General features: G+C 48.1%; 1 protein-coding gene across 2 annotated transcripts in view; it reads left to right on the forward strand.

The window, feature by feature from the left end:
* Positions 1-378: 378 nt before the first annotated feature.
* KATNA1 (katanin catalytic subunit A1) overlaps positions 379-13,156 on the forward strand; it is a 116,633-nt gene continuing 103,855 nt past the window's right edge. Inside the window, exon 1 of one of the 2 annotated variants that reach the window (XM_075339789.1) lies at positions 379-498. The gene's annotated coding sequence lies outside the window, so the exon portion shown is untranslated. The remainder of the gene's footprint in view (positions 499-13,156) is intronic. The other variant, XM_075339790.1, reaches the window with a different exon arrangement.

A 13,156-nucleotide genomic window follows, 5' to 3' on the forward strand; every position in this document is an offset into this window, starting at 1 on the left:
TGGGAGGTATGAGAATGGAACAGGACAAAGACATTTGTCACACGGATGCATCCGTGGAAAAACAGGACCGTTTTTTGCGGTCTGCAAAAAACGGAACCTACGTGTGAATGTAGTCCCATAAGGATAACATCGCTCCACTCCGCAGCCTGAGAGTGCTCAGCTCAGTGCAGTGCTCAGTGCAGTGCTCAGTGCAGTGCTCAGTGCAGTGCTCAGTGCAGTGCTCAGTGCAGTGCTCAGTGCAGTGCTCAGTGCAGCGCTCAGTACAGCGCTCAGTACAGCGCTCAGTGCAGCTTCCTAGTGTCAGCGCTGCTGGAGGAGGCCCCGCCTCTTCCGGTGACGTCGTCCCCCTCACAGGAGCAGCTCCAATCTAGACGCGACCTTTGAATGTGTGAGGAGGAGACATGGAGATGAGGCGGCGGGGACAAGTGTAGTCTGGCAACTTTCCGTGTCGTTTCCCGGTGCCGGCAGTCGGGGTGAGAGGAAGCGCCGCTATTCCAGGTGATGTGCACATGTATGTGGTGGAGGAATGCCGGGCACTGCTGTTATCTCCCTGTGCCCTCCTGACTGCGCACCCTTATCTACAGCGCCATACGTAACCATGGTTCATAGAACGCCAGGGGCATTGTGTAGTGTTCTGTATATGTAGTGCCCGCTCACACAGGGGGGCATTGTATGTATATGTGGTGCCCGCTCACACAGGGGGGCATTGTATGTATATGTGGTGCCCGCTCACACAGGGGGGCATTGTATGTATATGTAGTGCCCGCTCACACAGGGGGGCACTGTATGTATATGTGGTGCCCGCTCACACAGGGGGGCATTGTGTAGTGTTCTGTATATGTAGTGCCCGCTCACACAGGGGGGCATTGTATGTATATGTGGTGCCCGCTCACACAGGGGGGCATTGTATGTATATGTAGTGCCCGCTCACACAGGGGGGCACTGTATGTATATGTGGTGCCCGCTCACACAGGGGGGCATTGTATGTATATGTAGTGCACGCTTACACAGGGGGGCATTGTATGTATATGTGGTGCCCGCTCACACAGGGGGGCATTGTATGTATATGTGGTGCCCGCTCACACAGGGGGGCACTGTATGTATATGTGGTGCCCGCTCACACAGGGGGACATTGTATGTATATGTGGTGCCCGCTCACACAGGGGGGCATTGTATGTATATGTAGTGCCCGCTCACACAGGGTGGCATTGTATGTATATGTAGTGCCCGCTCACACAGGGGGCACTGTATGTATATGTGGTGCCCGCTCACACAGGGGGGCATTGTATGTATATGTAGTGCCCGCTCACACAGGGGGGGCATTGTATGTATATGTAGTGCACGCTTACACAGGGGGGCATTGTATGTATATGTAGTGCACGCTTACACAGGGGGGCATTGTATGTATATGTGGTGCCCGCTCACACAGGGGGGCATTGTATGTATATGTGGTGCCCGCTCACACAGGGGGGCACTGTATGTATATGTGGTGCCCGCTCACACGGGGGCATTGTATGTATATGTAGTGCACGCTTACACAGGGGGGCATTGTATGTATATGTAGTGCATGCTTACACAGGGGGGCATTGTATGTATATGTGGTGCCCGCTCACACAGGGGGGCATTGTATGTATATGTGGTGCCCGCTCACACAGGGGGGCACTGTATGTATATGTGGTGCCCGCTCACACAGGGGGGCATTGTATGTATATGTAGTGCACGCTTACACAGGGGGGCATTGTATGTATATGTGGTGCCCGCTCACACAGGGGGGCATTGTATGTATATGTGGTGCCCGCTCACACCGGGGGGCATTGTATGTATATGTGGTGCCCGCTCACACAGGGGGGCATTGTATGTATTTGTGGTGCCCGCTCACACAGGGGGACATTGTATGTATATATGTGGTGCCCGCTCACACAGGGGGACATTGTATGTATATATGTGGTGCCCACTCACACAGGGGGACATTGTATGTATATATGTGGTGCCCGCTCACACAGGGGGACATTGTATGTATATGTAGTGCCCGCTCACACAGGGGGGCACTGTATGTATATGTGGTGCCCGCTCACACAGGGGGGCATTGTATGTATATGTGGTGCCCGCTCACACAGGGGGGCATTGTATGTATATGTAGTGCCCGCTCACACAGGGGGGCACTGTATGTATATGTGGTGCCCGCTCACACAGGGGGGCATTGTGTAGTGTTCTGTATATGTAGTGCCCGCTCACACAGGGGGGCATTGTATGTATATGTGGTGCCCGCTCACACAGGGGGGCATTGTATGTATATGTAGTGCCCGCTCACACAGGGGGGCACTGTATGTATATGTGGTGCCCGCTCACACAGGGGGGCATTGTATGTATATGTAGTGCACGCTTACACAGGGGGGCATTGTATGTATATGTGGTGCCCGCTCACACAGGGGGGCATTGTATGTATATGTGGTGCCCGCTCACACAGGGGGGCACTGTATGTATATGTGGTGCCCGCTCACACAGGGGGACATTGTATGTATATGTGGTGCCCGCTCACACAGGGGGGCATTGTATGTATATGTAGTGCCCGCTCACACAGGGGGGCATTGTATGTATATGTAGTGCCCGCTCACACAGGGTGGCATTGTATGTATATGTAGTGCCCGCTCACACAGGGGGCACTGTATGTATATGTGGTGCCCGCTCACACAGGGGGGCATTGTATGTATATGTAGTGCCCGCTCACACAGGGGGGGCATTGTATGTATATGTAGTGCACGCTTACACAGGGGGGCATTGTATGTATATGTAGTGCACGCTTACACAGGGGGGCATTGTATGTATATGTGGTGCCCGCTCACACAGGGGGGCATTGTATGTATATGTGGTGCCCGCTCACACAGGGGGGCACTGTATGTATATGTGGTGCCCGCTCACACGGGGGCATTGTATGTATATGTAGTGCACGCTTACACAGGGGGGCATTGTATGTATATGTAGTGCATGCTTACACAGGGGGGCATTGTATGTATATGTGGTGCCCGCTCACACAGGGGGGCATTGTATGTATATGTGGTGCCCGCTCACACAGGGGGGCACTGTATGTATATGTGGTGCCCGCTCACACAGGGGGGCATTGTATGTATATGTAGTGCACGCTTACACAGGGGGGCATTGTATGTATATGTGGTGCCCGCTCACACAGGGGGGCATTGTATGTATATGTGGTGCCCGCTCACACCGGGGGGCATTGTATGTATATGTGGTGCCCGCTCACACAGGGAGGCATTGTATGTATTTGTGGTGCCCGCTCACACAGGGGGACATTGTATGTATATATGTGGTGCCCGCTCACACAGGGGGACATTGTATGTATATATGTGGTGCCCACTCACACAGGGGGACATTGTATGTATATATGTGGTGCCCGCTCACACAGGGGGACATTGTATGTATATATGTGGTGCCCGCTCACACAGGGGGGCATTGTATGTATATGTAGTGCCCGCTCACACAGGGGGCACTGTATGTATATGTGGTGCCCGCTCACACAGGGGGGCATTGTATGTATATGTAGTGCACGCTTACACAGGGGGGCATTGTATGTATATGTGGTGCCCGCTCACACAGGGGGCATTGTATGTATATGTGGTGCCCGCTCACACAGGGGGGCATTGTATGTATATGTGGTGCCCGCTCACACAGGGGGCATTGTATGTATATGTGGTGCCCGCTCACACAGGGGGGCATTGTATGTATATGTGGTGCCCGCTCACACAGGGGGGCATTGTATGTATATGTGGTGCCCGCTCACACAGGGGGCATTGTATGTATATGTGGTGCCCGCTCACACAGGGGGGCATTGTATGTATATGTAGTGCACGCTTACACAGGGGGGCATTGTATGTATATGTAGTGTCCGCTCACACAGGGGGCATTGTATGTATATGTGGTGCCCGCTCACACAGGGGGGGCATTGTATGTATATATGTGGTGCCCGCTCACACAGGGGGACATTGTATGTATATGTGGTGCCCGCTCACACAGGGGGACATTGTATATGCAGTGCCCGCTCACACAGGGGGACATTGTATGTATATGTGGTGCCCGCTCACACAGGGGGACATTGTATGTATATGTAGTGCCCGCTCACACAGGGGGGCATTGTATGTATATGTGGTGCCCGCTCACACAGGGGGGACCTGTATGTATATGTGGTGCCCGCTCACACAGGGGGGACGTGTATGTGGTGCCCGCTCACACAGGGGGGACCTGTATGTATATGTGGTGCCCGCTCACACAGGGGGGACCTGTATGTATATGTGGTGCCCGCTCACACAGGGGGGACCTGTATGTATATGTGTTGCCCGCTCACACAGGGGGGACCTGTATGTATATGTGGTTCCCGCTCACACAGGGGGGACCTGTATGTATATGTGGTGCCCGCTCACACAGGGGGGACCTGTATGTATATGTGGTGCCCGCTCACACAGGGGGGACCTGTATGTATATGTGGTGCCCGCTCACACAGGGGGGACCTGTATGTGTATGTGGTGCCCGCTCACACAGGGGGGACCTGTATGTGTATGTGGTGCCCGCTCACACAGGGGGGGCACTGTATGTATATGTGGTGCCCGCTCACACAGGGAGGGCACTGTATGTATATGTGGTGCCCGCTCACACAGGGGGGGAACTGTATGTATATGTGGTGCCCGCTCACACTGGGAGGGCACTGTATGTATATGTGGTGCCCGCTGACACAGGGGGGGAACTGTATGTATATGTGGTGCCCGCTCACACAGGGGGGGCACTGTATGTATATGTGGTGCCCGCTCACAGAGGGGGACATTGTATTTCACAGTTTTTGAACTGAAATTTTTAAGGCTTTTAACTAGATACACGACATGGTTAATAAATAACAGTTGCCACATGTCTACTTTACGTCAGCAACATGTTTGAAACACAATTTGTTTAGGTTAGAAGAATTAGGTTTATCAATAATTTCCAATTTTTCCAACAAAATTTACAAAAACAATTTTTTAGGGTAGTGACCACCTCTTATTTGAAGTGACTTTGAGGGATCCTTGTGACAGAAAATTCCAATAGTGAAACCATTCTTAAAGGGAACCTGTCAGGTGTAAGGCTACGTTCACACGCTGCGTTTTTTTGACGCTGCGTTTGTGTGCGTTTTTTGCGGCAAAAAACGCACAAAAACGCACCCGTGTGAAAGAACGCGGCAAAAACGCACGCGATTTTGCCGCGATTTGTTGTGTTTTTTGCTGTGTTTTTGCTCACTGCGTCTTTATGCGTTTTTTATCAGTGTACAAAAAAAAAAAGGTCTGATGTCATTTCCTTCTTCAATATGTTCTTCATTCTCCACTAGTGTATGCAGGAGAGCAGACAGCTGCAGAACTACAAGGCTCAGCATACTCCATCCAATAGTGTATGCAGGAGAGCAGACAGCAGCTGCAGAACTACAAGGCTCAGCATGCTCCATCCAGGACTGTATGCTGAAGGGAGAGTCAGGGGGAGCAGACCTACAAGTCTCAGCATCCTCCATCCAATAGTGTATGCAGGAGAGCAGACAGCAGCTGTCGAACTACAAGGCTCAGCATCCTCCATCCAATAGTGTATGCAGGGGAGCAGACAGCAGCTGTCGAACTACAAATCTCAGCATCCTCCTTCCAGGACTGTATGCAGGATTTCTTTGCCCCCCCAAACAAAAAAAATGACGTGGGCTTCGCCATATTTTTATAAGCTAGCCGGGTACAGCAGGCAGGTACGCGCTGCCCCCAACCCCCAACTGCGTATTTGTACCCGGCTGGGAACCAAAAATATAGAGAAGCCCTTTTTTTTTTTTTTTTTAATTATTTCATGAATTTCATGAAATAATTAAAAAAAAAAAAATGACGTGATCTTCGCCTAATTTGTTTGTCCAGCCGGGTACAACTAGGCAGCTGGGGATTGGAATCCACAGTGCAGGGTGCCCATGCTTTCTGGGCACCCCCGCTGCGAATTGCAGTCCGCAGCCGTCCCAGAAAATGGCGCTTTCATAGAAGCGCCATCTTCTGGCGCTGTATCCAACTCTTCCAGCTGCCCTGATGCCGGGTGGCTCACTGGGTAATAATGGGGTTAGGGCTAGCTGTATATTATCAGCTGGCCCTAAGCCTGAAATTCATGGTGTCACGCCAATATTAGACATGGCCACCATGAATTTCTAGTAAAGATAAAAAAAACACAACACACAGAAAAATATTTTTATTAGAAATAAAACACAACACAATTAGTGACTCCATCTTGATTGAAATAAAGAACCCCCCTCCGCAGTAATCCTGGGTCAAGGGTCCCGCGCCGTCCAATCCGGATCCAATATCATGTGATCGGTTTGCTGGAAGGCAAAGTGATCAGATGATGTGTCAGGATCAAGGGCTTGAATCACATGACATAGCAGCTGATTGCATAAAAGCCGTTTATACAATCAGCTGATGCATCGGTGCAAAAAAAAAAAATACTCACTTATGTGCTGATTACCGGCAGCTCCTAGAGCGATTGGAGGAGTCTGATCCCGTCCGATCGCTGCAGCAGCTGCCGGTAATCAGGGATGAAGTCTCCTGACGCATCCGCTGATAGGTTAAGCCGGCCGGTCGCTGGCGTCACCCCGAGACTTACGATCAGCTGATGCGTCAGGTGATCCATCGCCAGGTCCTGCATCCTGCAGGCATACGTACCCGGGGAGACTGCACGCACCCGGAGCGGCGGTACCGGGAGGAGATGGGAGCGGGCATGGCACCGGGAGTCTGCAGACAGGTGAGGATGACTTTTTTTTTTTTTTTCTACTGTTCACTTTTGATTTTGCAGCTGCTTCCACCTCCCGCCCAGACATGGCGCCGCACAGCAGTATAATGCACAGGACGGGAGGTGGAAGCGGTGGTGACGGTACCGGGAGGATTCACGCTTCTGTATATACTGACAGAAGGAATCCTCTTCCTGTACATGTCACTTTACTACCCACCTCCTGCGTTTATATAGCTGCGCTTTTGGTCTTAGAAACGCACCAAAAGGCAGCTATAATAACAATTTGCGTTTTTCATTGCGTCTTTCAACATCTCATTGCACTCAGTGGATGAAAAGCGCAGTGAAAAACGCGGGAATAATTGACATGCTGCGTTTTTGTGGCACCACAAAAACGCAGCTGAAAAAAAATGCTGTGTGGGGACAGCAAAAATGAAAACTCCATAGACTTTGCTGGGGAAGCAAAGTCATGCAGTTTTCTGAGCAAAAACGCACCCGAAAACTGCGCAAAAACGCTGCGAAAAACGCACTGTGTGAACTTACCCTAATATGCACTCTCAACCACGAGCAGTTCTGGATACTTATTGCTAATCCCTGCCTAACCGTCCCTCTATACACCAGCATAGATAAAGGGATCTTTAGAAAGAGTATTTCAAAAGATCTTTTATCTTATGCTAATGAGTGCGGGGACTAGTCCCAAGGGCATTATATCCCCCAACTAGTCCTCCCTCTTAGCATGGTAGCACGCACACAGGGGCGTACTAACATGGTATTCAATTAAGCATTACCAGCATTCGCTGTGACCGTGCTTGTGAATGCCGGACATTTTTGGTCATGCGCAGTATAAAGCCGGGAATACGTGTCCCGGCTTCAGAGAGGTCTACTGCGCATGACAGGAAGTGCCGGCATTCAGAAGAGCAGTCACAGCGGACACAGGTATGTGCTGCGCCACTCGTGACGCTGCATTGAATACCATGTCAATACACCCCTGTGTGCGTGCTACCATGCCAAGAGGGTGGACTAGTCGGTGGATATAACGCCCTTGGGACTAGTCCCCAAATTCATTAGCATAAGATAAAAGTTCTTTAGAAATACTTTTTCTAAAGATCCCTTTATGTAAACTACTATAAACTGGGACTGCTAGGCAGGGATTAGCAATATACACCCAGAACAGCTCATAGCTCTGGGTGCATATTCCACCTGACAGGCTCCCTTTAAACCTGCAACCAAGTGCTCAAAACCATATTTAAGAAGTTTATTAACTTTTTAGTTGCTTCACAGAAATTAAAACACTGTGAAGGAAAAAATAAACAGCTAAAGAAGTTTTCCGACCATAAACTCCAACTTTTTTTAAGCTAATCTGTGCTGTATTGTATAAAACAACCCTACATATTTTTTTGGTTTCTAAATTTTGTTCCTCTTGAGTTAGGCTATGTGCGCACGTAGCGTTCTGTCCCTGCAGACATTTCTGCAGTGATTTGAACAGCACACGTGCACTTCAAATCGCTGCAGAAAGAGTCCGTAATGAAGAAAAAAAAAAAAGCTGATTTCATGCTCTGAGTGCAGCCCCTCCCATAGACAGAGCGGGGGCTGCAGGCAGAGCGCACGAAAGAAGTGACATGTCACTTCTTAGAACGCGCGGTTCGGGCAGCAGCGGAAGCGCTGCGCTCTAATATGCCACGTGCGCACGTCTCCTGCATAATCTTCATAGATTATGCTCAGGACGCATGCAGTTACGCTGCGGTGCAGAGCGCAGCGTAACTGCATGTAAATACGCAACGTGCGCACATAGCCTTAGCCCTTTATTCTCTTTATTATTATTATTATTATTATTATTATTATTATTATTATTATTATTTATTATTATAGCACCATTTATTCCATGGCGCTTTACAAGTGAAAGAGGGTATACGAACAACAATCATTAACAGTACAAAACAGACTGGTATAGGAGAGAGGACCCTGCCCGCGAGGGCTCACAGTCTACAGTTCTTCACCCACTTTATTTACCTGCAGCTCAAGCAAACTTGACATCTTCCCATGCTTGTTTGCCAAACCTCCCAGTCAGAGCTGGCACTGTCCGACCTCACTGTCCAGCCCCGCCCTCTACCTGTTTTCTGTACACTCGTTGGCTGTCAGTATTCTGCCCCAGCACCGACCTCTCATCACTCCAGCATGTGGAAATAACGTGAGAGATCCTGCTTATCATCTATGACACCACAATCACCTCACATCACATCCACAGTGGTAACAAATAGAGTTGTTACATGCTCCTCACCCCCTTATAGATAAATGAATAGTGTGTAATGAAGACTATATATAGCACCTAATGTGAGTCTATAGTAGATCTGTGTGTGTATGTATGTGTCTGTTTGATGAAAACACCCCCCTGGGTTATACTTGAGTGAGGGTTCCACAAAAAATTATTCTCACCTGTTCTTCGTTCCCGCAGTGTCCTCTTACTTGCTGCTTGCGGACCGTTGGCACAATGAATGATTTGCAGCGCCGCAAAGCATTCAACTGGAGTAAAGCACTGACGACAACAGCGGTGGCCCCATGTACCAGCCGTGATCACGGAGGGGTCTATGTGCCTGCCTGCTGTCCGCAAGAAGCAGGTAAGAGGACATCGCAGGAATGGAGGACAGGTGAGAATAATTTTTTTTGTGCATGTGAACAGCAGCATAATGGGGGACAAATGGGGAACCGGAATGAGGACATTGTAAAGGATCGGCACGTTACTACAGGAAACAATATGGGCACATTACTACAGGGGACAAGATGGGCACATATAATGTAATGTGCCCATCCTTGTCCCCATCCTATAGTAATGTGCCCCATCCTTGTGACCATCCTGTAGTATTGTGCCCATCTTTCTGCTCATTCTGTAGTAATGTCCCTTTTTCTGGTACTTCTTTTGTAGTAATGCTCAATACTGCAGAATTGTCCCCCATTGTGCCATTCTTCACACTCTCTCTCTCACACACACACACACACACACACACACACACACACACACACACACACACTCCGTTCCCTCGGTTTCCTGCTTTTTGCGGCTGCAGACCCCTTGATGAATGCTGCTGGAGCTAGGGGCCGGCGCTGTCAGAGCGTTATATCAGATGACAGATTTCCGGGCACTGTGGAGAAACGAGCTCTATGCAGCTATTCCAATGATGAGCTGCTGGCCTCTAATTTCCCGGCGCCTCTCATAGGAGTAGCTGTATAGAGAGCTCGCATCTGCGCAGCTCCAGGAAATCTGTCATTGAAATAAAGCGCTGACTGCGCGGGCCCCAGCACAGGCAGCGATCATCAAGAGGGCTGCAGCCGCAAGAAGCATCAGGGACTGCATGCGGGCCGTGTCTTTGAAACCACTGCACTAAGGAATGTGTGGGAGAGTGCGGGGGAAGGCGGTATGGGACTTCTTGGGAACCCAAAATTGGCTGGAATCGTTAACGGATGCCATGTCTCGTTAAGCACACAGCAGGTTATGGAAGGGAAGGAGCGCTATTTGACTTTTGGAAGGTAAAATTGTCTGGACTAGATTGTGGACGCCATGTCACATTTGCAGAGCTGCCAGAGTTCCAACACAGCAAAAAACCCTCAAAAGTGACACCCTTTTGGAAACTACACCCCTCAAGGAATTTATCAAGGGGTGTGGTGAGCATCTTGAACCATATGACATTTTACAGAATTTTATAATATTGGGCCGTGAAAATGAAATATATGTGATATATAGTGTGATAGGTTTTTGTTTTTTTAGGTTTGGCTACTATGTAAATCTGGTATCCCTTATATCATATAACTTATTCCGCAATGTGAACGGTGCAATTAAGCAAATTCTTCAGCTGCTGTTTATTTTTTTTTTCATTCTGCCTCCCAAGGATCGCAGCATGATGCAGCTCACATTTATCCTGCACTCCTATGCTTACACCAGTGATTACGTGTAAATATCTGAAAAACGTGATTCAGACAAAATTCCCAACAGAAAATGCTCTGTAATAAGGCAGAAGCAGTGACTTTGAACTCCTGTGTGGCCTCTAGTCTGTCGGTGTCCATCTTTTGACGTGTCATTTTAGTCTTGCACAAAAGTGCTGTCAACAACAGTTTTGTGCACCTTTGAAAAGACGGCACCGCTGAACAGAGGACAAACACAGTCCGAAGTAACTGCTACCTCATTATAAATGGATCGGTTGGGGTTTCACCTGAATCACATATTTCGGAGATGAAGCTGGAAAACTTGATGCAAGTGTTCAGCACAGAGGATAGGATACATGTGAACCGATCCAATAAGTTCTGCACCCAAATTGCCACCAAATAGCATTCAACTCAACTCACACAAACATAAATCCCCACTCAGGACCATCATCTGTTAATGGAAATATAGGGGCCTTCCACATTACTGGTAGCACAAAGGCTCTGGAAAAGTGCTATGGTTCCCCCCAAAAAAGGAAGCCAATAGAATCTGCACTCCCAAATCCAAATGCCCCCTCCCTTCTGAGTACCACAATGTGCCTGAACCACATTTTTGGCATTGTAGTAAGGACAGCCCGCTTAATTTACGGGGTGTGCTTCTACAGAAGCAAGAACTGTGCACGATGTATGGGGACTACAAAGACTTATTTGCATAGATGAACTCCCAGAGGGGTGTAATTTCCAATATTTTGTTACTTGAGGGTCTTTCTGCTGTTCTGGCACTTAGGGGCTCTGCAAATAGAGTTTGCAAACTATTCTAGGAAATATGTGCTCCAAACGTCAAATGGGTTTCCTTCTCTTCCGAGCCCTGTGGTGTGGCTAAACAGTGCTGTACAGTCACATGTGGGGTATTGCCACATTCAAGACAAATTGTGTGGCCTTTTCTACTTATTCACCTTGTGAAAATTGCAAATCTAGGATTAAAACAGCGTTTTCGTGGTAAAAATGTAATTATTTTTTTCTTTACCACCACATAGTATAAAATTATGTGACACACCTGTAGTGTCAGTATGCTTACTGCACCCCTAGATGTAGCCATTTTTTTTTTTTTTTTTTTTTTTTTAGTTCAAAAAGTCGAATGGCGCTCCTTCACTTCCGAGCCCTGCTGTGTAGATTTCCGCTGAATATGGGGTATTGTCATACTCAGGAGAAATTGCACAACAAAATTTCTCCTGTTACCCTTGTGAAAATAAAAATTTGTGGTTGAAGCAACACTTTTGTGGTAAAAAAAATTTTTTCTCATTCTCACGGCTCAACATTATAAAATTCTGAGAAGGACCTGGGGGTTCAAGTTGCTCACCAAACATCTACACAAACTTCCTTGAGGGGTCTAGTTTCCAAAATGGGGTCACTTGTGGGGGAGCTCCACTGTTTAGGCACATCAGGGGGTCTCCAAATGTGACATGGCATCCGCTATCTATTACAGATAATTTTGCGTTCAAAAAGTCAAATGGCGCTCCTTCCATTCCGTCCCCTGTCGTGCGCCCAAACAATAGATTTCCACCACATATGGGATTTTGGTGTACTCGGTAGAAATTACACAACAAATTGTATCTTGCATTTTCTCTCATTACCCTTGTTAAAAAAAAAAATGTAGGGGCTACAGTAACATGTTTGTGGGGAAAAATAAAATGTCATATTTTCCTTCCACATTGCTTTAGTTCCTATGAAGCACCTAAATGGTTGATAAACTTCTTGGATGTGGTTTTGAGTACTTTGAGGGGTACAGTTTTCAAAATGGGGTTACTTTTGGGTATTTTGTGTCACCTCGGCCTCTCAAAGTCACTTCAAATGTGATGTGTTGCTTAAAAAATGGTTTTGTAAATTTTGTTGGAAAAATGAGAAATTGCTGATGAACTTTGAACCCTTCTAACTTCCTACCAAAAAATGGTGTTTCAAAAATTGTGCTGATGTAAAGTAGGCAAGTGGGGAATGCTATTTAGTAACTATTTTGTGTGACAGAACTCTGATTTAAGCGCATAAAAATTCAGTTTGAAAATAGCGAAATTTTCAACATTTTCTCTAAAGTTCCGATATTTTCACAAATAAATGCAACAAATCGTCCTAAATTTAGCATTATCATGAAGTACAATGTCACAAAAAACAATTTCAGAATCACCAGGATCCATTGAACATTTTTAGCATTATTACCGTATTTTTCGGACCATAAGACGCACTTTTTCCCCCCCAAATGTTGGGGGAAAGTGGGGGGTGCGTCTTATGGTCTGAATGTGGCTGCGGGGAATGAGGGTGCTGCGGTGGAGCGGGTCATCGGGGGCACGAGCAGGCTGTAGCAGCCTGCCGTGACCACGTGGACCCGCTCATTTAATATGCACGCCCATCCCCCGCCCATCATCCCTCAGCGCTGAAGCAGGCACTGACAGATGGGCGGGGGATAAACAGCCGGCCC

This window comes from Anomaloglossus baeobatrachus, chromosome 3 (assembly GCF_048569485.1).
Source record: "Anomaloglossus baeobatrachus isolate aAnoBae1 chromosome 3, aAnoBae1.hap1, whole genome shotgun sequence".
Taxonomy (NCBI): domain Eukaryota; kingdom Metazoa; phylum Chordata; class Amphibia; order Anura; family Aromobatidae; genus Anomaloglossus; species Anomaloglossus baeobatrachus.